This window comes from Chinchilla lanigera, unplaced genomic scaffold (assembly GCF_000276665.1).
Source record: "Chinchilla lanigera isolate Chin_1 unplaced genomic scaffold, ChiLan1.0 scaffold00083, whole genome shotgun sequence".
Classification (NCBI taxonomy): Eukaryota; Metazoa; Chordata; class Mammalia; order Rodentia; family Chinchillidae; genus Chinchilla; species Chinchilla lanigera.
This window is the reverse complement of record NW_004955484.1, coordinates 8,255,339-8,280,764: the sequence shown is the minus strand read 5'-3', so window position 1 is coordinate 8,280,764 and position 25,426 is coordinate 8,255,339. Positions and strand designations below refer to the sequence as shown.

At 51.7% G+C, this 25,426-nt stretch overlaps 1 protein-coding gene across 3 annotated transcripts in view; it reads right to left on the bottom strand.

Annotated features, from left to right (window-relative positions):
* Positions 1–25,426, bottom strand: part of Smpd3 (sphingomyelin phosphodiesterase 3, neutral membrane (neutral sphingomyelinase II)) — a 90,479-nt gene that overhangs the window by 17,400 nt on the left and 47,653 nt on the right. The window contains exons 1-2 of one of the 3 annotated variants that reach the window (XM_013503920.1): positions 10,057–10,140; positions 7,780–7,846 (exon numbers count right to left, since the gene is read on the bottom strand). The gene's annotated coding sequence lies outside the window, so the exon portion shown is untranslated. Of the gene's footprint in view, positions 1–7,779; positions 7,847–7,958; positions 8,194–10,056; positions 10,141–25,426 lie in introns of those variants that run through there. The other 2 variants (XM_013503919.1, XM_005403580.2) reach the window with 2 other exon arrangements.

The following is a 25,426-nucleotide window of genomic DNA, read 5'->3' as shown; positions in this document are numbered from 1 at the left end:
AGTCCGGCAGGAACACACGGGCTGCGGCAGGGACTCCCACAGGCACAGGTGCACCAGGTAAATGCCTGTTCATCCTCTGGATTCAAAGGACTCCCTGCTCCTGCACCCTCCCTGCCTGCTCCCCGCCAACGGGAGGTCAGGGAGTCAGGCCAGGTCCGGCAGCACCACAGCACCCTCACCCCAAGCTGGATGGTTACCAAGTGCTCCCTGGAACTCTTACCATAACTCTCAGGAAGGAAGCCTTTATTTTCTCTGAGATGGAAGTTTATACTGAGAGCCTGAGGCTTCTGGAGCCTTCCTTGAGAGTGAACCCAATTCAGAGGAAAACAGACCTTAGGGATAGAAAGAGAGGCCAAGTATTGGCGACACATTTGAGCTCTATCTCCCTGTGCCTGAAGCCATACAACCTGCAAACTTCCTAATTAATGATTCAGCAAATCCCCTTTCCTTTGCACTAGTCACTCTGAGTTGCGTTTTTGTCACTTGCCACCAAAGGTGTCTTGTTACATACGTATAACAGGGATGTGATCTTTCCACCACTGCATTCGTCTCTGCTCTCTGGCACCCCTCCTGTACTCCTCCTCGGCCGCCCACTGGGGAGGATGGAGCCTCTCTTCTGAGCCCTGAGGGCCCCCCAGGACCCTTGTGCCTTCCGACCTTCCCCAGAGGAGTAGTGTGAGCAGACAGGTGCTATGGCACAAACTTGTGTCAGGTGTGCAGGGTCAGGTCTTGCTGCTGGGTACGAGACAAGCTGACCAACGGTATGGCAGAGGCTGCTGAACTGAGGCTCTGGGCTTTGGTTTCCTTTTGTGGTAAGCATGCATAATACGTGGGTGGCTGAAGACGAGCATATGCAGCACTTACTGCACTGCCTGCCTCACCTCTACCATTGTTAATTACTGCTGCTCCTGGGTATTCCCTAGCTGCAAAGGCCCCCAAGAGGACTGGGGTGGAGCTCAGCAGTAGGGCTGGTGCTTAGCACTCACGAGGCCGTGGGTTCTATCCCCAGCACCTCCCACCCCAAAGGCCCTTGAGATACAGCTGGAGGCTTCATAGTTTCCTCCTGTGGCTGGTGGCTTTACAAAGAGGTACCTTGCTCTCCCCGGTGAAGGGCCAGGACAGCGTGGGAGACTTGGGTGCCACCTCCTGGCAGGATCCAATCCAAGCCTTTTGTTGTGGGCTGTGTGTACAAGTCCAAGACACAAGCCTCTGCAGGAGCCACGTACAAGCAAAGGGGCCATAAAATTTTCAAAAAGAAACTTTCTATGGGCGCTGTTAATGAGTCCTGTGGGTTCTGAGAATAGGAACAGACTGCGCTTAGCTCTGGGTGCTCCTACCACCAGCCAGCCTCGGTATTTCCACGTCAGAACTCAGAGGCCCAGATGAAGCCGATTGGTGTGTGACTGCAAGGCAGATCTCCAGCCAGGTTGGTGGTGCATGTGGCACCCTGACATGTAAAACAGCAGGCTCCCGAGCCAGGCCGCTGTGCTACAGTGCATGGGCTACTGCTCTGAGAGCAAGGCTCCCTCACGGGGAGGAGCGGGGGAACAACTCCTCTCTACTGCCTGCCACTCCAGATTGGTCTCTTGGTGACCACAAAGGGTGCTGTTAAGGAGAAGGCTGGGTAGTGGCTGGAACTTAAGTCTATGCCTGAGCCCTCCTAAACCACACCTTCCCTTGTTCCCGAGACCCTCACATTATGCTCAAGAACCTGCCTGTACTAGATCCGTCAGCCTAGAGTCCGCTGGAGCTCCTGCCAGTCCTCTGCCTTCATGGGGCCAACCTGTGGGAGCAGAGGAGGCTGGGGTAAAGTTCTTCCCTGATGAAGATGGGGTCTGAGTCCTCTACCCTGTTCACGAGGCCTTTTCTGAAGAAGGCAGTGATGGCAGCACTGGGGCAGACCTGACTCAAGAGGCCATGTGCCAACAGCTGACATCTAGTGGGGGCTGGACCTCTGACCTCCAGTGCTCTGAGTCTGCCTGGGTGCTGCGGTCTGTGCCTGAGCTGGGCCTTGCTCGTAGCCACAGGTAGCAGATCCCTAGCAAGTCATGTCTCATGCCTCAGGTGAGTTCTGTGGTGCCTACTGTAAGAGAGGCACTGCCCAGCCTGCTGAGTGCCAAGGAGATCCCACTGGCCCCGTGTGCCCTAAAATGCCAGCACTAACTCCACCTGTATGAGACCCTGACTCACGGGAGCAAAGACCCGAGGAGTCTCGCTTCTCTCAGGCCTGCTGTTGAGGCCTCTGTCTCAGCCAGGTCCCTGCTTCTGTGACACTAAGGCTGATGTCAAAGTCCACGAGATGAACAAGGTTTAGGACACACTTTGCTAATGAAGGAACGACAGCACGCTTTCTGTGGGAGGAGAGCCCTAAACACAAGGCCACACACATGCTAGGATTTAGCAGACCCCGTGTTCGTCTGCATTGCAAGTACAGCATTTCCTCCTGGAATGGCTTGGCTCCCCGAGCTGTGTGTGGGCATTTCAAGGCACCAGAGAACACAGATGAAGACAACAAACCTTCCCAAAACAGAACAGACTCGCTCACATTCTTCTGAAGGGAATCATTTCACACCCAGATTGACATTGACGTTTTCTATGCAAAGAACATTTAACAAACTGAGTCCTACAGGAGAATTTATGCAGGGAGTAAAAAGCAAATGAGTGAGAATGAGTAAATACAATCAGACATCAGCATGTCCCCAGCTTTCCTTGCATCGCTGTGCAGCTGGCCCTGAGGGCTGAACTGAGTCTGGGTCTTACTCCCTGCCTCGGCTGGGGCCTTTCGGAGACCTCTTGACCCTAGGCCAGTGCTATATTCAGGGCCCCACTCTGTACGTGGCGCCAAAGCCGCCCTTGGCCCCAAGTGAAGCAGCCAGAGAGCCCCCCTCCCGGGGGATGCCCAGCTCAGGCCAGAGCCTGGGGAGTCCTCTGACCCGCCTGTGAGCCTGTCCAGGGCCTCCAGCATGTATATAACTGGGAGGGTTTGCAGACGGCCCACAGAGCTGGGACTCAGAGCTTTACATGCTTAAGACTGTCAGCCAGTTATTTGTCCACATCAAAGCCCAGTGGGGAAAGGATTATGAGGATCTGTAGGCCCTGAAATTCCTTCTAAGTTCTGCCACCAAATGTACCTTCCCTAGCAGCAAGTAAGGGTCTTTTGGGACTCTGGGTCCAACGAATGCCTCCCCTCTGGTGGTGGGGACCTGGTCTATGGCTGCCCTTGGCAATTGAATCCTGCATTTCAGAAACTCTTGGGTGTGGTTGAGCCAGCTCTGTGTATGCAGGTTGCTACCGTAGACAGCAATAAGAATGCCTTCAGAAATAACTACTTAAAAGTTCTCCTTCTGCCACACTGGCTCGCGGTGTTTCAGATGGTGGCTGCTCCATCTGTGGGGGCCCAGGGCGAGAAGACATGGAGCAGGGCCCCAGACAACCCACATGCGGTGGGAGTGAGAAGACCTTTGCTTATAAGTACAGCACAAACTATCCCACCCTGGCCAGTGCAGCAAGGCGTCTGGTTTGCTGTGCAATCGGCCCATTTACTTGATGCCAAAAACAAGGCGTATGGATTAACAGCTTTTGGTTTCCAGGAATACAGGCAGATCTACTCTCCAGACCCTGCTCTGTTCGTCTTCATTTTGCCTGAGATAAGTGTTCTGCTGCCCTGAATCCAGACCAGGTGGAGAGCTCACTCCTCACCCGCTCAGTGTAGGGACTGAAAAGTCCATTTCTGCTATGTTCCCAGGTCCTCTGGGAGCATGAGGCGTCAGAGCAGCTGAGCCTTCATCTTTTAATGTTGAGTAGAGGGAGGCAGCTGCTTTGGTGACACAGGTAGAAAGTAAATCCATCAGAAGCCCCTGTGAAGGGTTGCTGATAGGGCTGCCGGCAGGCGGCAGGGCCAGGCCTGCAGGAGGTGGGCAGGAGCAGGGCTGGGGCTCCTCTGAGGCGGACACAGTAGAGACGAGCCAACAGCCTGTGCTGTTGGGGGCCCGCGTGGTGAGACACCCCAGGTAGTGCTGGCTGCTGGGAGCACGCAGGGTGGGAGGGCAGAGGTAGAAAGAGCAGCATGTTAAGCAGGGAGGCTGGGGATGCCCAGTAAGTCAGAGGCGACAGCGTGGGGCCTCGGAGTTTCTGGTGGCAGATTCTGCCTTCTCGGTGTGTATACCAAGGGTGCAGGTGTCCTCTAAGGGTGTGGAGACAGGGGTGTGTGACAAGCAGTGAGCAAAGGGACAGGCGGGCAGAGTGGAGGGACAGAGAGAGAGCCGAGGGTGAGGGCAAGGTAGGGGGAGCCATTCAGGAAGTCCTGCCCGCCAAGGTCACACCCTTGATGAGCGCCATGACAACCTGATCCCTGCCTGTGGGCAAGGAGGAGATGCAGAGGAGGGACAGCCTGGCACATGGGCCTGAGGGGGGGACCCAGTGCTCTCACTCCGTTTTCCTGAGTTGCTTTCCTTACTTAGACTGCAGACAGCAACCCCTACACTATGCAGCTTGAGCGCCCCCAGGGATCCTGCTCACTTGGAGCACGCAAGCTGTGTCAGTGTCCTGCACTCCAGGCATGTACGTGGGGGACCCTCTGGCTCACAAACCAGGCTGAGGCTGCACCCCCACTCTTAGGGAGAAGGTGGACAGGGTGTTTCACAGGGATTTTGGGTAAGTTTGGGAAAGATGTCCCGAACAGAGGTCAGCACCAATGAGAAAACAGTTCATGTAGTTTCAAGCAGAGCTGTTTTTTGTTTTTTTTTTTTGTACCAGGAATTGAACTCAGGGCCTTGTGCTTGCCAGGCAGGTGCTGTGCTGCTGAGCTACATCCCTGGCCCCAGATTTGTTTTTAAAAATAAGCCCAGGGCTAGGTGGACAGTTCAGTGGTAGAGAGAGTGCTTATCTAGTATACATGAGGCCCTGGGTTCAATTCCCAGGACTGTCACTGCCACCGCCACCCACAACAAAAAGACAGAAAGAGAAATAAATAGACCCAACAAGTGGTTTAAAGGGGCTTAATTCCTCAGTTTCCTCACTCTGCCCCTGATTCTGACCGCCATCCTTCTTGCTCCCCTCCTGCTCTGGAGTCTGCTCCTTCTCTGAGCCCTTCGGTGTCTGCCCCTCCACTGCTATCCCTCTAGGAGCTGGACTTTCCCCTGTTTTATCCTCCCCTTGCAGTTGACCCTTCATGAGACATGAGTTCCCAAGGTGACAGCCTGCACAGGTGCCTTCTGACCTCTAACCCGTCGTATCTACATCTTCCCCTAGAAGCCCATCTTCCTCCACATCCTCAACACCAGCTTTCCCCAGGTACCTCCTGGGGTCTAGATCTCCTCCCTCCCCGGCCTCCTTCCTCCAGCCCACAGCTCTGCTTTTCTGGCCCCTTGGATCTATTCCCACGGCCATGCCCCAGTTCAGGCCTTTCCTGTCCCACTGAGAACTGTAACAGTCTGCGCCTGGCCACTCTCCTCTGTCACACCTGGCAGCTTGGACTTTTTTTTTGTCTTTTTGAGACAGGGTCTCACTATGCAGTTCAGGCTGGCTTTGAGCTCACTTTGTAGCCCAGGTTGGCCTCAAATTTGCAATGCTCCTCCTGCCTCAGCTTCCTGAGTGCTGGGATTACAGGCGTGTGCCACCATGCCCAACTCTTGGGACTGTTCTACACTGCACAGCAGACTGAGTTGCTCCCCAGGAGACCTTTCAGTGGCTCCCACCCACTCCCCTCTGTGCAATGGCTGTAGCCTCAGCGAAGCTGGGGATTCAGGGGCCACAGGGGTGGCCTCTTCATCAAACGCTTGTCCGTCCTCACCGTGACCTAGGGATAACTACAGGCCCTCTGGCCTGCCTCAAACAGACCGTTTCTGTCTTGGCCGGTTGTTTCTGTGCATGTGATGCGTAAGTTTGCACCTACACACCAGCAAGGACCAGCTCCTGCCACACAGATCTGACATCTTAAGATTTATCAAGCTGGAAACAGGACTGAGAGGAGACTTAAGCCATGTCAACAAAATCCATCCCTCCAAGTGAAAGGAGCAGGGGCCCCGTGCTGCTCTGTGAGTCATCTCTGACCTCACCCACATAGCCTCTTGGAACTGGAAGGGAGATGTTCCCCTCCTCCCACCCTAACCTCCGCTCTCCTGGGGAACGAGGGTGCTGTTTTCTCCGAAGCGTGTGCCCCACTCTGCCTCCCAGAGCCCCAGTATTTTATCCCACTGCCTGCCCCTGGCTGCGTGCATACCTGCTACCTCACTGACAATGACAGCCCCGCCCCTGCTGATCCCAAGCCACACCCTGACGGGCTTCGGGAAGTCAGCTGATCCGAGCCCTCATTGGCTGCTCAGGACCTCAAGCTCATCCCTCCCTCCCTTTCACTTTCCCTACTGGGGCAGGGGCACAGCCAGGAATCCATCTGTGCCAAAAACGTGAGGGAGACTGGAAATAGGCAAAAGAAAGACAGAAATAATGGATTTATCCTTCAGAACCATGGAGTGGACGTGGCACACCACTGGGGGGAGAATTTGCAGGGCGCAACCAACCCGAATGGATACAGCTGGCGCCACTATAGAATGAGGACCTGAGGCTCACAGAAGCAATGCAAAGTGCTACCAGGTTACCCGAGTCCAATCACTCTTTCTATTTTCCTCAAGAAGGCTAAACATAAATAACAGGCAGAAATATTTAAAAATATGCAACTGAGCAATATCTACCACCACCCCTTGCCTCCAAGACAAGTTTTGGGGAACAGTCGTATGGTCCTTATACTGCCTCCTTGCCCTTCCCCTCAGTTCTCACAACACAGGATCTCTGCTTGTCTGTTTGGGTCCCTGACCACAGTACATTGTCACCCACCGTGCCCTCAGAGAGAATATCCCAGTGATCATCCTCCCATCCTGCCGGTCCTGGCCCACCCATCTCTTCTTTGGTTCTTGCATCCGGTTACCTTGCACCCCTGGAGCTCCCTGTACCCAGTCTGGCTGTCTTCTGGGCAGGCCTGAAAACATTCAGTTTGTGAATGTTTGGAAAGGAATGGGTTCCTACAGTGGTCTTGCTGCTCTGGCTTGTGGTCTAAGATTCCTGTCAAGGAGTGTTCTCAGTTTCTGCTTTTATTCTCAAGAAAGTCCAGTCATTTGAATTATTTCTTCAAGATGGATTTAAATTTGAAAACTTCTGGTACATACTGCTAAACTGCTTTCCACCAAGGTCTGTTCATTTAGTGATTTTTTTAGTTAGTTAGTTAGTTTGTTTTCTGAGACACGGTTTCTCTGTGTAGTTCAGACTGACCCTGAACTCACTATGTAGGCCAGGCTGAGGTGACCTTCCTGTCTCAGCCTCCGCAGTGCTGGGATTACAGGCGTGCGTGCCACCACAACTATTTAGTGATTGTTGAGAATTTCACACTATCTTTACCAGCTGTGGGGTTTAGCATTAAAATTTTTTCTTGGATAGTTTAGTGGCCAGTGATGTCCGGTTACATTTTCCAGGATACACACTTTGTAGCCTTCCCTCAGTCCGTGTCCCTTCGCTCACTCGGCTTCCTGTGTACTGAAAGAGTGCGCGCTTTCTCTCGGGTGTGGGCATGCGGACACACCCCCTCGAGCCCAAACCGTGCTGCCCCAGTGTTCCCCCGCAGCTGTGGAGTTCAGACTTTATAACCCAGCAGAACTTTCTCTTAACTGATCTCACAGGCACCTTTTTATATGAAAACATTAACAAGTAGCCCTTGAGGGGAGGCCTAGGGCAGTGACCCCTGTCCCCACCCGCAGGCCCTCCCTGGCCTTCCAGAAGCTTCAGTCTTACCTGAGGAGGGGCCACTCAGACCTTGTTGCCCTTCCTTCTCAAGAGGGGAGGTCGGGATAGTAGGGACCTGAAAGGAAAAGAGAGGTTCACCGAGGTGACGGAACCATCTCCGGAACTCAACCTGCAGCCACTGGGCGGCCAGAGCAGGTGAGCCAGATACAAAGGCCAAGGAGCCCCACCTGCCCCGGCGGCGCTGCCACACCCTCCACTGTCGTCGCCAGGGCCAGGGTGTGGGCCTGGCCGTCCCGCAGACCAAGTGCAGCCGGAGGGGTGAGGGCGGGGCCGTGCGGAGCCGGGGGCGGAGGGTGGACGGACGAGCCCTCCCCGCCGACGGCTGGAAGAGAATTCTGAGCCCGGCGGCCGCAGGCCTGGGGTTGATCTTCGAGGCGAGGCCAGCACTATCTGCGCGCTCCCCGAGAGCTTTGTGTTATCTCTGCTCGCAGTATGGGAGTGGGGGTGGGAGCTGAACGGGGAGCGGGGACCGTGTTTCCCGAGACGGGGGTGGGTTCGGGGAGGAGGCTGCGTCTCGAGGAAGAACCTGAGGGATTTGGCAGCGATACGGTGGGGGGCGGAGGGGAGGCTCAGATGGGAACTTCGTGAACCTCTTAGAGGGGCTTTGGAGGTGACTGTTGGGAGGGCGCACGTATAAGCGGAGGTCTTCGGACCCGATGCCACAGGCCCCCTGCACTCCTCGACCCTAGGGAAGGACCCTGGCACTGCCCTCTAGGGACGCTGCCTCGCACGCTCGGGCCCCAGTCCCTGCAGGAGGCCCCGCCCCTCCAGCTCCACTGCCGGACCTCAGGTGCCGGCCCCGCCCTCTGATCCCTTGCCCACCGCCGGCCTCAGGCCTCGCCCCCTGGCCTCGGGGGCCGTCCTGGCTCTTTAGTCCCGCCCCCTGGCCCAGGCCCCGCCTCCAGCTGGCCGGCAGAATCAATTTCGTTTTCAAAGTCAGCCCCGGTCCGGCTCAGTCCTCGCAGCTCCATTTGCGCCTTCCCCTTCTCGAGCTAGTTCCCCTGCCCAGCTCAGAGTCCTTCACCACCCCATATCCCGAGTAAGGCTACCGCATTCCCCATGCCTCCTCCGGACCACACTGGTCCTTTCTGTACAGTTATTTTGCAAATTATCCAAACTAAGTGTTTCAAAAGAATCTAAACTCTGGATCCCCATCTATTCTCTGTCCCCTGGCCACAGATCCTGCAGAAGCTCCGCCAGTGTGTGTCCTCTCACAGCAAAAGTTTGCTCCCTTCTGATTAGGAGTCCACATAGAGAAGGTCTGGGCTCCTGTGACCAGCGGCTGGCAGTCCCGGGCAAGTTACTTAACCTCTGAACCCCCAGACCCCCACCCCAGAACACTGAGGTCCAACAGGGGCTCTTGGATGACCATGGTCAGCATCCAGTGAGCATCGGTACTTGGTGTTCCCAGGTCACAGTGAGAAGGAAGCCAGAGCCCATAGGTCCACGCACTATTCGAGGTGACCTGGTGGCCCTCGTTTGCATGGAGACACCCCAGCTTCTTCCCTCTGAGCTCAGTACCTAGCAGGCATCCTTATCCCCCATTGCCCTGGGAGTCCAGCCTGCTGGGAAGTCAGAGGGTGGCCTGCTGTCCTGATTTCTGGGAGAGGTCCTACCCATGTCCCTAGGAAGCTGGCCGCATCCTTAGTAGGCAGAGGGCCCACATGCATGTCTGTCTCTGCCCCTCTTCTGGGCTATAATGACCCTAGACTGGAGGCTAGCAAGTCTCTGGAAGTGGACACAGGAGGCAGCGCCCCCCCCCGCCCCCCAAGTCCCCATGGCCCCTCTCCAATGGGGGAGGAGTGCACGCCTCATCTCAGAAGTTTGTCAAGCAGTTTTTGGCCTGACTATTCCCCAACTCACCCACCAGCTGCACAGCTCCCCCACCCACTTTAAAACTCTTGGGAGAAATCCCCTGCTTGTATTTTCAAAACAGAATTAAATGACAGGAACTGACTAATTAGGGAGGGGTTCCTGAAGGGAAATGGAATCTCCCTGCTTTGACCTTACAGGTCCTTTTCTTTTCTCTTGTCAGGTCATTGATATTTTGAGCCAGCCCTTGTTTTGAAATATGCACTCCCTTGTCCTTTCACAAACTACAGCCTTTTTCCATCTTTGAAAATAAGATCACATCAAGTCAGGGATTAAAATTAGGAAAAATCCAATCAAAGCCTCCCTCTGCCAGCTACACATCTCAACATACTCCCAGGTGAGTAGATCCAGCTCCCGCCACAACTCTGCTCAGCAGCATCATTCAGAACGCACCAGTCGGAAGTAGTGAAACAGAAGGACCTTTCATCCCCGGTGAGCCGGGCCTGCTGCGCTGCTCTCCTGGCTCCGGAAGCTGCCTGTGCTCCGTCTGAGTTGGGGCCTCTGACTTAAATAGGCAGAGGGACTGGGGCTGGGCGGGCCTGGGGGGGCGGGCATGGAAAGTGGGCCGTTTATTCAGTACAGCAAAACAGTGTCTGCAGAGCCAGCAGCAGTGGTCCTCAGCACACGCCTGCCTGGCTGCCTGTCCGCCAGGAGGCCTCAAGCCCACAGGCCCCTAGACCGCAGACAGGCACCTCGAGTGACCCCGATGGACAAGCACTGCCAAGTGACACCAGGTGCCTGGGCATACTGAGTGCTCACTCCTCTCCCGATAGAAGCAGCCATAGACGAATAGACCTGCTTCCCAGAACCGGTGGCAGGATAGTTCTCTAAGCCTCAGTTTCTACTTTCTTAATATGAGGATAATAGTGACTTCCTAGACACAGAAATCATGTTTGCAAAGGGTCTGGAGGCTGATTTATTCATCCATATGGTCATACTGAAGCCAGATACCTTCAGGGAGACTCAAGGCCAGCGAGATTGATGATGTACCCAAAGCTGGACAGGCCTCTAGCTAAATGTCAGGGTCAGATTTCGAGTAGATCTAAGTTTTCCCTGCCGCATGCTACAACTGAAGCTTGAGGTGCGTGGGGAGCAGCTGCTGACTTGGCAAAGGAGTCACCCTGAGGTCCCTAACAGTAAGAGAAGGGAGAAGAATGGCTGGATGGGCATCCCAGGTGTCTGTGCATTTGGTTGAGACCTTGGGTGTGGGGTGTGCAGAAGTACCCCAGAGTAACTGGTGGAGAGGAGCTTCCCCCTTGGACCTCGAGGGTCTCCAAGGAGCACTGTGGGGAAGTGAGTGTCTCACTTGGCTGGCTCAACTGAATCATCCTGTGAGTGGGGAAGCAGCCTGTGTCCCCTCCCTCCTGCAAGTGAACAGAGGTTAGAGTGTCAGTTTAAGACAAAGCAGTAGGGCCGGGGATATAGCTCAGCAGCACAGAGCCTGCCTGGCAAGTGCAAGGTTGTGAGTTTGAGTCCCCGTACCGGAGGAAAAAAAAAAAGACAAAGCAGTAGTTCATTTTCCATTTCTACCCTTAAAAGTATACATAAGTTTGCTAATAAATAATTAGAGACACATGTAAGAATCTGTCTTGAATAGGAAAAGTGTACATTTTCACCTTCATTAACAAAATGTTAACTCATTTTCCCCAAAGAGGTAGCCAAATAGAGGGCCTGGATCTCTGTAGTTGGAATCAGGCAGGAAATTAACTTTACCTTAAGTACTGATGAAGGAGAAGCTGAGGTTAGGATTACTAGGGCCAAATTAATCTGCCAGTCATTAACTGTCCTGTGTCTGTCACGGGTCTGAGACCCTTTTAGGTGTTTGGGCTGCAGTGACAGGAGATACACGAAAAGAGCAGGTACTTAGGAGCCCAGTCTGGGTTCAGGTCCAGCTCTGAGCAACAGTGGGTTTCAGTCAGCCTCTCTGAGCCTTCCTTGGGTGTCTACCACTTGGCAGGGTTGGTGGGAGAACAAGATGAGATGGTGCTGTTGAAAACCCTCAGGAGTTGTTCAGTGACCAGTTGTCCATTTTGGAAAGATAGTTCTGCAAGGAGCATGGGGTGGGCAGAAGGGGAGTCAGGAGGGCCAGTGCCACAGCTGAAGCAGAGATAGCAGGACCAAAGAGTGAAAAGAGAGAGGTCACATATCTGGGGGACACTTGGGGTGGGGAGAGACAAAATGTTTGGGTCTCTCGCCCCAAATTCATATGCTGAAACACTAACCGTGTCTGTATTTGGAGACAGGGCTTCTGAGGAAGTAATTAAGGTTAAATGCAGTCATAATGGGACTTTGATCTACTAAGATTAGTGTCCCTCTAAGAAGAGACACCAGAGAGCAGGCTGCTTGAGGAACGGTTGAGCTCTCAGGAAGAGAATACTCACCAGAAACTGAAGCAGCCATAACCCTGACCTCAAACTTCCAGCCTGTAGGATTGAGAGAAAATGCATTTTGGATTTTTTTTTTTTTATTCCTTTTTGAGACGGGGTCTCACTATGCAGTTTAGGCTGGCCTTGAGCTCACTTTGTAGCCCAGGCTGGCATGGAACTCCCAATGATCCTCGTGCCTCAGCCTCCTGAGTGCTGGGATTACAGGTGTGTGCCACATTTTGGTTGTTTAAGCCACCCAGTCTGTGATAGTTTGTTCTGGCAGCCAAAGCAGATTAATACATATGATGGGACCAAGGGCTTGTTGGGTAGTATCAAAGAGGACAGGAGTTGCCCACTTGAGGCAACTCTGAACTGTCTGAACTGGGATGGGTGTTGTGTGCCATTTGCATGGATATGTCTGGCAGGTAGGGGGACCCAGAGCTGAGGTCTGGGCTGGAGCAGGATTTGGGAATTATTAGAGTGTAGACTGGGCCAGGGAGATAGCTCAGCAGCATAAGTGCCTACCTGGCAAGTGCAAGGTCCTGAATTTGATTCCTGGTACCAAAAAAAAAAAAAAAAAAAAAGAGTGTAGATGAAGTCTTGGGTTTTGTCACATCACTTATTCTTTGTTTTTCAGATGGCCTATTCTAATTCTGTTTTGTTATGTAAGACAATTTTTGTCTTTTATATTTTCATAATTTTTTTTTTTTTTTGAGACAGGGTCTCACTATGTAGCCCAGGCTGGCCTTGAACTTCTAGTGATCCTGCCTCAGTTCCCCAAGTGCTGGGATTACAGTTGTGTGCCAGCACACTTGGTTGCATTTATGTATTTATTTATGTATTTGTTTATTTATTTATTTATACATACATACATACAGGGAATCAAACGCAGGACCTTGTGCTTGCCAGGCAGGCACTATGCCTCTGAGCTATGTCCCCAGCCCCCACCTTTGCTTTAAAAAAGTATAGTTGCATACAAATTCCTCCCAGTTTGTATATGACTTTGTTTTTCCCTACTTGGACAGACCATGTCTTGTTTAGGAACATAATTGATACTAGGTTAGAAGTCACATGTGTGGTTAGAATTGTACATTTTTTCTTGAGGCTCATTTTGTCTTTAATATCTGTAATGTCAGTTTTCTTGTTATTATCAAGTTTTAGAAGAGCATATCTCTCTTCACTTCAGCTTGTTGGATAATTTGTAGTTCAAAATTTTAACCAGCAAATGCTCATTTCTTTTCCTTATAGTTAATCTTTTTTTTTTTGAGACACGGTCTCGGCTGTGCAGTTCAGGCTGGCCTTGAGTTCACTTTGTAGCCCAGGCTGGTCTCCAACTCGCAATAATCCTCCTGCCTCAGCCTCCCAAATCTGGATTATAGGCATACGCCAGGACGCCCGGCTCCTTATAGTTAATCTTGAAAGGCACCACAAGTGTTCTTTAGCTTTAGGCTGAGTTTTTTCCACTGCTGGAAACTTGTCTTGTATTATTTCTTTCCCAGTGTTTCCCTTTTTTTTTGTTTGTTTTTTGTTTTTCTTGTTTTTTTTTTTCTGGTACTGGGACTCGAACTCATGACCTTGCATTTTCTGGGCAGGTGCTGTGCCGCTGAGCTAAATCCTCAGCCCCTGTTTCCCTTATTGTATGCTTATTTTAAGGCTATGATACCATTTCCCATTTTCCAAATCAGTTATATGCTCCTCTGTTTTCTTTGCCTACATTTCTGGTTTAACGTCTCACAACAGTACTGATTTCTTTGTTCTATTGTTTCAACTTTGCCTATGACACCTTCCGGGTGTTTCTCAATTCCTTGTTCGTTTTCATCATGGAATTATAGCCACTTTCTTTCTTATCTGTTTGACTGAAACTTTTGGGGGCCATTTCTTTCAAGGTAGCTATTATGCAGTTCATCCTATTTGTTCATAAGACTCTTCAGAATCTATCATTTAAAAAACAAATCAATCAATGTTTTTCAATTTCTTACTATTTCCCTTCCAAGTTTAGTTCAGAATTCAGAATTCTTCAGTTAGGACCTCTTTTGGCAGTTTCTCACTAACTAATTCATTTATTCTATCTTGTTCCAAAAAAGAATTAAATGATTTAAATTTTATTCTATGTACACCAAGAGACCTTTTTTTTTTTAAAGCAGTAAGGACATGATTGCTAAGGGAAAATAAAGGCAGAAAAAAATAAGAGGCAGCCAGGCAGAGCTAGAGATAGGAGGAGAGTTGAAGTGAAGCCTCTTTAGTATGATGGTGGCCTCAGGTGGGCACCAAGGGCTGCATGTTTCGACTGAGGCTTGTCCTATTGACTTTTGCTGGTAGTGCTGAAATGGCTGTGTTTTAAGTTTCTGCTTGAATGGTGCAGAGGCTGTGAGTCACGCTGCCAGTCCCCTGAGTGGGAAATGCTTATTCTTTCCTGATGGGGGTGGAATTGAAGAGAAACAGAGGTGAGATACACAGGTGATGGTGTGGGCTGGTTGCATGTAAACAGTGTAACAGTCACCCCACCCCCAATCCTCCCAAAGTCAGTATTGATTGAGCAACTAATTAGCTGTGGATTTCCTGTGCTCTGAATCAGAGATTCTCCCAGTTTGGGTGGGGGGTGGGCAAGTGTGATCTGGTCGAGAGGAAGGTTTCTCCAGCTCCCTGTTCCCACAGAACTCCAGAGTGGCCTCATTTCACACTTCTCTGGAGCCAGATTTTCAAATGACAGATTGATTGCTGTATGGGTGGTTACCAAAAAAGAATCTATTTTATTAGCTGTTTGTCTTGCGAAGTGAAATGGTTTTTTAAAACGTTATCAAAATGTCATTGTCTTGGGGTTTAGAACGTGTCCTCCAGCTCTTGGGGAACATCGCAGTCCCCCAGGTGAAGAGCTGTCACGTCACAGTCCAGCCCAAGCCCTCGTGTGATGAGCTGGTCGGGGCAGATGAGTTCGGGCCTGCTGCTCCAGCCCGGGGTTCCGTGAGTGAGTGGCTCTGAGGGGCAGCTGGGCCCCAGCGGACACCTCTGAACCTCATCCTGTGCCTAATCTGCCTTCTTATTCTTGTTCTTGTTCTCCTCCTTCTTCTTCTTTTTTTTTAATACAAGGGAAATAAAAACCTAGAGATCTATACACATGAAAGTATCTGCATTTTCTATTTAAGGAGGAAACAGAAACATCCCACTTACTCATTTTTTAAAATTGAAAATAAGGAAGTGTATTAAAGAATTAAAAGTTTTGTTCCTTGGGGCCAGGGATGTAGCTCAGTGCTAGAGCACATGCTTAGCTTGTATGAGGCCCTGGATTTGAGACAGACAGAGAGAGAGAGAGATGGAGAGGGAGAGGGAATTTGGTTTCCTACAGTGATAGTTAAAGAGAGACACAGAGAAGCTGCTGATGGAAATCAGGGTGCCCTGGGCTGAGCACAGCCTCTGCCGGCAGCCCAACCTCCTCAGCAGCTGACTCTGTCCTTGGCCCCTCCTGCACCCTCATGCCGTCCTGTCCAGAGGCAAAGCCAGTTGCTTCCAGCTCTGGAATCTACTTCCAGTTCCTGCTCCCCACTTTGCCCTCGCCGTCACCTCCTCCCAGGCCTCCTCACTTCTTCTTGCAAGGGCATGCAACCACCGAGCCTGCGTTTGGCCCCTGCTGTCTTGCTCCACGCCTAAGCCCAAGATTCCCACCGTGCCTTCTGTCCTTATGCAGTGTCTCCAGTTTCCCTCCACCCGCAGGAAAAACTCCTCCTCCTGGCCTGGTGTGAGGCCCTTGCTGATCAGGCCCTGCCCTCTCAGCCTCCTTTCTGCCCCTCCCTCTTTCCCCAGCGGCCCCGGCTTCCCCAGAACATGCCATGCTCTTCACGCCTCCATGCCTTTGCACATGTTGTCCCCTGCATCTGGAACACCCTTCCGGGGCGCTCCGCTGGCACCTCCCCTCATGGCTCAGTCATAAAGCTGTCAACCCTCTCCTCAGTCACACACATACACACGCGCACACACCCGGCTTTGTACTGTGGCCTAGAGCACCAAGCACCAAGCACAGCGCCTGGTCCTTGAGAAGCACTTGGGGAACCTTGGTTGAATTAATAAAATGCTTTCTAGCCAGGCTGGCATGTCAGTCACCAAAAGGCTCGGTTCCCTCTGTGCATACTAGGGCAACAGGAGGAGCTGTGAGAAACTGCTCCCAATTGTTCAAACTAGTGAATCAGTGAGGCTACTTGTTATAAAAGGAGAGATGTGAAACCGGAGGCTTGAAAGTTAAAAGACTTGCGTGAAGTCACGTGTGGGTGGTGTTCGCACCTATAGCTTACTGAGGTCATCGTCATCATCATCAGTATGTGGGGGGGGGCACCCACTGTGTGCCAGGCATTGTGCATGTGCATTGTTTTGCTTAAAGCCTGGGGAGGCTGGATAGTACTGTCCCCATCATCAGAGAGGAAAACAGGCTCAGTGTAGGATGGGGGCTTAAGAGGCTTGTCCAGAGTCACACAGCTAGAGTACAGCTCCCTGAGTCTCTGGGTGAGGCTTATCTGCTGCCCCAGCCTGGTTAGATTTTGATAACACAGGGCTCCCTAATGCACAGGAGGAGGCATCACAGGCCAAGAAGGAACACCCCAGGGGGTGGAAAGCCAGCTAGCCACCACTCTGCCCTCTCCGCTGACACCCTAGTCTGTCCCCGAGGGACTTGAGGTCCTTAACACCTGGGTGTGAACAGGTCCATCAGCGGCAGCCTGTCTGAGCAGAGAGCTGCGGGAGGGGTCAAAGGTGCAAACCGAGCAGGAACCAGGTACTCTCTCGCTGTGAGCTGTGTGAGTAGAGAGGTGGGAGGGGGCGCCCTAGCCCAGCCCTGTGTCTCTCACTAGGTCTGTCATCCCTGTCTCTCCATCCTCTCTGTACACAAAGCCACGAGGAGCTTCCCGTACGGGAGCCTGAGCACCCTCCCAGCCTGAGCCATGCTCATTGTCTCCGGCAAGGTCTGTACCTGCACCCACTCTCCATTCCCGACTGGTTCTTTGCCAATCTTGTTTGTTTGTTTTGAGACAGGGTCTCTCTATGGAGTTTAGGCCTTGAACTCTCTATGTAACTGAACTGACTGTGTGGTAATCCTCTTGCCTCGGCTTCCTGAGTGCTTGGATTACAGGCATGTGCCACCACACTTGCCCCACTAGGGCAATTTCATCCTCGCCTGCTTGTGTCTCAAGCCCTCCTTGCTCTCCCTTTGGGGGTCTTTCCTCAGCTAGGACCTCCCTGCCTTGCCTGGCTCCTCCTCACTTCAGGTCTCAGGTGAAGAGGCTCCTTCTCTGCGGAGATCAGCAGCAGGGCCTCCTGCCGTCAGCACCCGTTGCTCCCAGCATGACGCAGAAGAGAGCTGTGGAAGGGCAGGGTCCTGCCTCCCAGTTCAGACAGTCCTGGCCCCATGCAGATAGGTAATGTGACGGGGGACAACAACCATGGTGAAGACTATGCCCCAAACCCATCTCTCCAAATGGAGATGCCCAATTTGGTTCTGAAATGTTGAGGTCTCATGGGGGGAGGGAGAATCCTGCCAAACTACAGGTGTTCTCAGGGTGGCAGGTCGGGGGGAAAAGGGGGTCAAGAACAGACCTTTGGAGTTCATCTCAATTTTGGCTGGTGAGGAAAGAAGGACCAAAAAGAGCACTGGGAAAAGGGGAAGATCACAGGAAGGTGGCTAAAATGTAGCACTGTTTTTATTTAGTTCTCTTTTTTTCTTTTTCACTTAGAATAGCTAGAAAAGGAGGGCCCTGCGTGGCAGTTCCCGGGCTGAGAAAACCATGTGTCAAAGTTGTGGTTCAATCCTTCACTCTATTTTTACCCTCCTGACACTACCTCTTTGAGTCCTGAGGAGGGATCCTGGCCTGAGGTGCCCTGAGCCGGCGCCTCTGAGGCCCGTATGGCCAGCCCTGGCCTCCTCCAGAAACCATCCCCAAGCTGGCTTTTCATTTGTTTTGACCAGAAATAAACGCATCACATAAATGTTCTCAGGCAATCTTGAGGGATGTGAACATAAATTTATCCCACAAAATGCTTTTGTTTCCTTTCCTCCATTTAAAGTTGAGTTTCTGTTCACATTAGTTACATTAAAATTGAACAGTAATTAATGTTCCTAAAATAGAACCGCCACAGTCCCAAGTTTAGAAAGCAAAACCACCTAGGAATGACAAAACGTGGCCGTACGTGGAATGCCAGTCCATTAGCCACAGTCTTTTATGAGTCTCAGCGGAGAGCGCCTGTCAAGTGGGATTTGTGGCAGAGCACACATTGGCGTGGCAGAGGGCGTGTGTGGTTGTTTTTCATTCTGTCCCCCTCTAGGTTAAGGAAGCCTTTGACATCTGTGGCCAGGCGCTCTGGGGGTTTGCCAACCTCTAATTACATTTCTTTTTAAAAATATTGATAAACAGTTCCTCTTTGATTCAAACGTTTGAAAACACTGAGCTTGTGTAGTTGTTGGCTCTGAGCAAAGAGGTCAGATCCTCCGGCCTGCTCAGGCGGGACTTCATCCTGTGCCCCTACGTTCTCAGACTCGAAATGCTGGAGCCAGAGAAGCGCCATTCTGCATGATGGTGGTTGAGGAGGTCAGTGCAGGATTCAAAAGCAGGCCTGGCCAGGCTGCAGGGCAAGGCCTCGCCGTCCCCAGATGGGGACTTTTGTCCTCTCCCACTGCCCAGCTCCTGTTTGGTTCCAGGGATGGGAGGTCAGGTAGGGCAGGAGGAGCCACCATCTGACTCCCACTGGCCATCTGCCTGATGCCCCCCAGCACACTGAGCACCACTTTGCTTCATTTATAAATGAAGGGCCGCTCCACAGCCTTGATGCAGACCAATAATACAGCCACTCCTCCCCCAGCACTTGTCTGCTGCCTGGGATGAAGGGGAGTGGGGGCTGGAGGGATCCCTTCTAGGCCCATGGGGTCCAGAAAAGAGTGCCACCCATCCCATCTGCGGACGTTCACACAGAAGGATCTTCCAGGACCCCAGCGGCCGCTGCTGTAATACCGGCCGGTGGGTGATGACTCAGAGCCCCATCAGCCACATCTTGCCTAAACTACGCAGCTCCCCCATCCTCAATGGTTGGGCAGGTTGGACAGTGGCCGGATATTGCCATTGCCACTGTAGTGACTATGTCAAGGGGGGAGCCCCTTGTTACAAATGAGGCCCAGCAGTAACATCACGGCAAACCCAAAGTCCTGTATCATCTCGGAGCTGAGGCCAGACTGGGCCTGCTGCTCCTCCCCGTAGCCTCACTGGTTCTCAGCACCAGTGTGAATGTCACCACACCTTCCCGGTCGACACCAAGGCAGGACAGCTACTACTGGAGTCATTGGTTTACAGATGAGGGAAAGCCTGCTGCCCAAGACCACACTGAAGGGCTTGGGACTTGAACCCAGCTTCCTCTGACTCTAAAACCAGTGCTCTTTCGTTCCATCCTGCCCTAAAGCCTCTCGGTCCTGCTTCTTGCTTTCGGCAAACTGTCAAGGAGCTACCTCACAACACTCACGAAAAGTGACGCTGTCCTGAGTAAGGATCAAAGGGAGGTGCGCTGGCCTGCCCAGCTCTGTTGGGTTACCCCCTTCACTGGGGGAGTAACTGTCAGTACGACCCGTTTGGATCGTAACTTTAAAAGATAAATATGGACCAGCTTGGTGACCGTCAGGCCCTTCTGCTACATCCCAGGAAATGGACTTAACCCTATTACGGGGTAATTCAGATATAATCAGCCCCTAATTCAATATGGTGGCTCTAACTAACATTTATCAAGATAGAGAAGCTGGTCTGTGGGTTAGATGACAGTGATGGTACCATTAGACTCAGCCAAGAAGATTCAACTTGCACTTTCTGGCACCTTTCTAAAAATTAAGTGGGAGAAATGAGCCTTTCAGTATTATATGCTACAGGTCCACAAACTTGTTATACCTCAAGTCCAGATGGAGAGATCTTTCAGACTGGTCATGTGCATACTTGCAGCCTCCTTCTGCCATAGGCATGTCCCCAAACCTTGACGAAGGTGCCTACATAGGTAGCACACTGCTTTGCTCAGAAATAAACCTAGAGGTGGGTGCAGTGGTGCACACCTGTAATCTCACCACTCAGGAGGCTGAGACAGGAGGATCACAAGGTTAAGGACAGCCTGAGCAACTTAGTGAGATCTTGCCTTAAAATAAAAAGGGGTGGGGATGTAATTTAGTACCCTCTGGGTTCAATCCCTAGTACTGAGAAACAGACAAACACAAAACCTAGGAAATCAGCCAGGATGCGGGGCTGGCCATTCTAGCTCCTTCTGTGGCCAAGGTTTGTAACTGGAAGCACAAATGTGGCAAACTTTTGGCCAGCTCTGAGCAGGACAAATTTATCTTCCAGTTGGGGGTTATATTCCTGAATGAGATACCAGCATCTAATCAAAAGAAGCTCTGACCAGCTGGAGCCTCAAACACTGTCACAGTACCCACTGGGTAATACAACCAGTCATTACCAATCAGATCACTGGAAGGACGCCCTGCTCTTTCCCATAGGCCATTAATAATCAGATTATTAGATGGATTTTTTTCAGATGATTTTGACTGGATTTTTTGAAGCAGGCTCTCACTGCGTAGTTAGGCTGGCCTTGAACTCAGTGTGCAGTTCAGGCCGGCCTCTTAGTCTCCCAGGATTACAGCTGTGTGCCACCATGCCTGGCAGGGATTTGGTACTTTTGTACTGAACTTTTGTGCCCATTACCGGCCCCTAGGCTTCAGAGAATTGCCAGGTATTGTCCCCTGTGGGGTGCGGGGATCCAGAGCTTCGATCTCAAGGTCAGTTCAGCCCCAGAATACCATCCTAGGTGGCTGCTGGACCAGGTTGGAAGTTTAAAGAGGGAAGAGCAAGGTCTCTGAGTCTGGGATGCGGCGCTGATCACAGAAAGGAGAGGGGCTTCCTGGAAAGCAGTGTGGAGCAGAGAGGCAGATTGGAGGGGCTGGCCCTGGGCCTCTGTCCAGGCCCTCCTGCCCCTGCTCTCTCCCCAACTGCTAAATTCACTGAGTGCAGCTCTGTATCACTGGCGGTGCTGGGCACTGCACGGACAAAGCTGTAATCCTCGCAGTCCTCCCGCATTCTCTGGACAGTTGCAGAAGCTCAGAATCTTGAGTGAACCACTTAGGCCAGTGGGAATCAGACCTGGGACGAGAACTCTGACTTGTCAGGCCCCAAAGGCTGGGACTCATCCTCTCCTGTCTCAGCCCACCTGAGGTGACACAGTGACACAGTGGGGGGAGGGCACTTGAGCCAGGGATGACTCACTTGCTCGCGGAGGGACCGGACTGGCTGCTCCCAGCAGTCAGTCACCAGAGGGGTTTTCTGAGCCGCTGCCTTACTTTGTGCTGCACACCCAGTGGCAATGTCCCCCAGGGAGGGGGAAATGCAAGGTCTCGGCTTGGCCAGTTGGGGCCTGAAGTGGAGGTGGGAATGATCCTGGCACGAATAGGAGACAGCAGGGGTCATAGGGTAAATGATGCTACAGGAAGTGTGTAAGAGAGGCCCTGGGACCAGGAGACCATGGTGTGGGGATGAAGTGAGGCCAGACCTATGCAGGGCAGGCCAAGCAGCTCCTGCACTCCCAGGTTTACCCTTCCAGTTCTCACCCTGTCCGTCCATCCTCCTGCATTCAGGCCTCACCTAAAAGCCTAACGTGTGGGATCTGTACCCAGCAGGCTGGTGCTAGAAAATGCAGTCCTCATCTTGCAGTGGAAGTTTCAGGCAGAACGAGGTACAAGGCAGGCCAGATGTTCTAAAAGGCATCATTAAAGTATCCAGGGCCATGTAAACCATTTACCCAAATATCTTTAGAATCTTGGCAAAGCAAATGTGCCAAACAGCCAAGACACTGGCAGGTTCTAGATTGTCTTTGCTCTTACAGCTTTACATATAGCTCTCCTTCCTGACTGCCAGCCCCGCTGACCCGCAGCAAGGCCAGACCCACACTGGATCCACCGCAAACTTACAGCAGTGGGAAACACAAAGAAGCAACAAATTTCCACAGGCTGCTGCTCCAGGGTGCCAGAGGCACATGCCATTTTCCAGACCTCCCTGTAAGCTCCGACTTCCTTCGTCCCCAAGGGCTGGCTAGTGCCCTCCCTGATTCGCTAGTCCCCCTTTTGGATTCTCGTTTCTCCTGTGATTGATAGGGTCTAATTCCTAGAATATGTTCTTGATTCCATCAGACCCGTGGTGGCTCTGCCTCCACTATTGAACCTTGCCTCTCCAGGCTGTAGTTTCTCTTCCTATCTAATGAGGTCGATGTGAGACATACAGACCCTGGAAGGGGGCTGCACCCAGGTGCTAAGGGCTGTAATCTGTTGTTGGTTTTATGGCGTGTACATTGGCCATAATCAGAGGACAAGCTCTAGGCCTAAGTCATGATGCAGCTAGAGGAGTCCCACAGAGCAGGCCTGCCAGAGGTGAGGGACCTATTTATGCTGGTGGTGAGTAAGCAGAGCGTTTGTCCAATGGTCCTACTTTGATAGGGACTGGTTGTATTACCCCAGTGGGTGCTCTGACAGTGTTTGAGGCTCCAGCTGGTCAGAGCCTTTCTTGATTGGATGCTGGTATCTCAGAAATATAAATCCCATCTAAAACGTCATTCCTGTAGGAAAGCAGTGCATGCTGAGTTAGGAGGCTTCCGGGAAGATGCTGAGAAAGGCAAGAATGGCTTGTCAGGACAGAGATGTTCTCTGCTGACTTGCTGGAGAGGCTCTGTTCCTGTAATGATGAGCTGGTCTTGCCTCGAAGGCTATAGACTATATGGATTTGTAGCTGCTGTGTGGGTGTAGCATGTCCAGCCCTGTGTCACTTCTGGCCCCAGTGTCTTTACTTCTACTATAATGTTGTGCGCTCAGATGTCCACATGAATCTCTCCTTCACTTTATCAGGTCCCCGATCAAATGTCACCTCCTTGGAACAGACTTCTTTCGTTACCCTGTACAGCAATGCGATTTCCATAGGACTGCACCCACTTTCCTGCTTCATTTTTCTTTCCAAAACGTCACCACTTAGATTACAGCTTTCTATTTTGTCTTTCTTCTCTCACTGGCATATAAAGCTCTAGGAGGGCAAGGGTCCAGTCTGGTTTTTACTGTTAAATGTGTGACACCCAGAACAGTGCCTGGCTCCGAGCAGACATCAACTTTGCCGCAGGTCATTACTGACGTGGGTGTAAAAAGCAGTGCTTTCACTTGCCTCTGCCCCTGTGTCCATTCGTGCCTGTAAACACCGAAGACAGAGACCCCAGCCCTACAAACAGAATGCTTCTCGGTGTCCGGAGGGCCAGTTTGCTCCATTAAGTACCTAGCATGAGCTAGGGCCCAACATCAAGGCCCTTTTCCGTCTTTTCTTCTAATCATTACTCTTGATCATGGGTTCTGTAACTATTTTGGAAGTGGATTTACTGTGATTAAATTCTTTTTTAGCCTAATCCTTTATGGAAAACAAAAGTTTTAAATGAAGTGAATTAGAGTGGATTTGCTGAGGTTTGATTGTTTGCACAATAATTTTATCCTGGCTTACTTCAAAACCAGGACTGCTCTGACGGGTCTTCCTGGGGAGGAGGGGAACCCATCCCGTTCTCACAGACAGCACTTACTCAGGGCCTGTGACTAGAGGGGTGACCACACACACAGGAACACAGGGGCCCAAGCCCTTGAAGAGAAGAGCTGTCGGAGTGCCAGTGCACTTTATTCTGTGGGGAACACCAAGTCCTGGTGAAGTTGCAGCATGGCTGGGAAGCTGGGCAGAATTATGGCCCCTGGGTTCCTTGCCGATTTCTCCCGGATTCTCCATCAGCCACAGTTTACCAACCGGAAGGGTGAGTGTGTGAAGTGTGAGAGGAACGGAAGTTCCGGGAAGCAACCGTCAGAAGCAGGACCGAAGGGACGTGTTGGGGGCCCTTCTGTGGGGGGTTCCGCCCACCTGCCATTGAGGCGCTAGCCCTAGAGGCCGTCGTGTTCGCAGCACAGCCCTGTACACAACCTGGGGTTGTCATGACAACCTGAGAGGGTATGAGGCAGGAAAGCAGGCTTTCCATTTAAACTGGAAACCAAAGTTTGACGACTTGAAGGACCTACTCCAGTGAACGAGGACACCATGTTGGAGCCTTCCCTCTTGGCAACCCCAGAAGTAAGGCAGCCCCGAGTTTCCCCTCTGTGACCCCAGTTACGTGTGCCTTAATTTGGCGGGCCCAGTGGGACAAGTTAGGGTACAATCTGCCTCTTACCTAGACGTGCTGTAATTCAGAAAGTGGATTTCTGTCCTCGCTGATTGGATTTTTAACTTTGGGGATTCATCACTTGAGGGATTTGCCCTCTGGGGTCTCCATTTAGAGATGTGGTGGAGACCTGTTCCTGAGTGGGGACAGTGTCTTCCGCCAGGCAGAAGGGGCTTGGGGTCACGGCCTTGGGCACCACAGCTGCTCTTACCGGGTTCACATGCCTCTGCTGGCTTCCAGCCCAGGGTTTATTCTGAGAGACGCACAGAATCATTTTGGTTGGGAGGCCGTCATAGACCCACTTATACTCAGGTGAAAATGGTGACTTCTGGTGGTAAAACTTGTAGCCTGAAAGCCCTTTTTCTATTTCAGAAATGTAACTTATTGTGGCATGGGCCTGGAGGAATGAATTCCAGCTCAGCCACACAACGGCACGACCCTGCCACTGCCCTTACACAGTAAACCCTCACTTTGCTGCCCTCCTTGCTGGGTATAATTTGGATGCTGATATGTCGCATTGTCCCTCACTTGGCTGGGCCTTACCCCTGCAGTGGAAATCTAAAATCATCACCTGCCTGCAAGCTGAGACTGAGTGACAACTAACACGGGTGGAGCACATGCTTCATGCCTGGCGCAGGGCCAAGAGGTTTAGCTCACTTAATTCTCAACCCTGTCCCTGTCTGAAAAGCCCTTTAGCATTTATTGCTTTTGTCCTTGGTTGGCAGCACAGCTGGGATTTGAACCCCCAAGGGTCTGATGCTAAGAGCCTCTGCTCTTAACCAGTCTGCCAATCTTCCCACAGGGCTTGTTGGATGATTCATTTCTTATTCCATACTCAGAGACAATGAGGCATAAACCAGAATAAAAGGAGGCCATTGTGATATCGCTATTTGCCATTTATCTAAATTAGATAATAAATCATGGAGCTACTTGAAACAATATACATGTCAACCTCCTGAAGATTTAGTTATCACTTAGAACCATCTGATGATGTCTATGGCTTATATAATTAACACTTTCTCATAGAAAGTATGATATTTCTGTGAAATGGAAAAGTGAGTGAGACACACTTAACCCAGCTCTCCTCATCCTTGGGGACAGTGCTCATGGTGGTGTTCACTTCGAATGGCTGGGGCTGTTGGGTAGATGAGCAATTCCCAGTCTTCTCTGGGCCG